Below are 1,788 nucleotides of genomic sequence, written 5' to 3' on the forward strand. Positions count from 1 at the left end.
GCAATGTAAAATAATGTTTTTTTTTATATAAAAAAATATTTTTGTATTGTCTATAGATGTCATAAAACAACCCTAAAATTTTGTATTGATCCGCTTAATGATTACTGAGAAAAAAATTCGCGAAAATCGTCGTTTTTTCGGTATCCTAAATGAGGTTTCCCCCTTAATTCGACGAATGCAATATTACCGAAGTTATGCATTACCAAAAATCCATAAGACAGGCAACCCCTTACGAATTATTGTATCATCCATAGAAAGCCCTTTGCATAATTTAGCGGCGTATTTACATAGAATCTTAGACTCATGCCTTGAAGAACCGATGGGACATGTCAAAAATAGCTTTCAATTAGCTAAAGACATATCTCAGATACACTTATTGGACGACTCAGTCCTTGTATCACTCGATATTGTCTCTCTTTATACTAATGTCCCTGCAGATCTGGTCTTTGAGAGTGTAGAAAATCGTTGGTCAAACATATAAGATAAAATTAATCTACCTAAAATTGAATTCATTAAAGCAATAAAGTTAGTGCTCGATTCTACGCGTATTTCGTTTTTAACAATAAGTATTATAAACAATCTTTCGAAGTATCTCTATGAGGTCTCTATTATCTCTTATTACAGCGAATTTAGTTATGCAATATTTAGAAAAGGTTTCTCTCAATAAATTAAAATTTACTTTAGAATTTTACTACGAATATGTAGACGATATTGCTCTATCCATTCAGGAACCAAATATCGATGAATTATATAATACTTTCGACGATTTTCATCCCAGATTGAAGTTTACAGTGAAATTGGGGGGCGACAAATTAAATTTCTTGGATCAAACTTTAATTAGATGTTAAACTTAATTTCTGCCGCTCGCTACTAGAGGGTACTAGCTCCAACGCTGGCGAGTTTCGACGATGAACATATCTATATTATAAAATATCTTTCATCTGTATTCAATACCTGAATAAAAGCCGATTTTCCTTGCTTCACTCACTGTTGGATTTGCAATCTGAGGTCTGATTCTCGGATTCCTGCGAATTTCTTCCCCCAGGGGTTCCATTCTCGAATCTATATAAAAAATTTTCGCATACGAAAGTGACGCTATGCGTTCATTGGTTGTTATATATACCATTTAGTTGTCATTATGTCAATCAGTGAACGCGTAGCGTCACTTTCGTATGCGAAACTTTTTCGTAGGAATCGTTTTTCGTAGAAAACCTCTGATTGCAGTCTGACTGTGAATGAGGCAAAGGAAATCGGAAATTTACTCAGGTATAGAGTTCAATAATATATTAGGTGTTGAAATTAATTCCTGCCGCTCGCTACTAGAAGGTGCTGGCGAGTTTCGACGATGAAGTCATATGTCTTTTGTAGTTTAGACATCGCTGAAAGTAATTCAATCCTCACAGGTTAGATTTCTCGACGCCAAAAAGATTTTCCAATCGATTGAAAATGAATCGCGATAAGCTGTTTTTCCAACATGTGCTGCTTCACTACTTCGACCTCAAGAAAACCGCAGCTGAAGCGAATCGCTTATTATCCGAAGTGTATGGTGATGAAACTCCATCGGAAAGAACATGTAGAGTTTGGTTTGAACGCTTCCGAAACGGTGATTTTGATGTGAGAGACAAAAAACATCCAGGACAGCTGAAAAAATTTGAAGATGTCGAGCTGCAAGAATTGCTTGATGAGAATCCAGCTCAAACGCTTTTAGAGTTGTCGAAACAGTTAAATGTTATTCCAAAGGCCGATTGAGTGACGAATTGATGCAAAAAAGATTATCCGTAGCCAACA

Source organism: Trachymyrmex cornetzi, unplaced genomic scaffold, assembly GCF_001594075.2.
Source record: "Trachymyrmex cornetzi isolate Tcor2-1 unplaced genomic scaffold, Tcor1.1 scaffold236, whole genome shotgun sequence".
NCBI classification, from domain to species: Eukaryota; Metazoa; Arthropoda; class Insecta; order Hymenoptera; family Formicidae; genus Trachymyrmex; species Trachymyrmex cornetzi.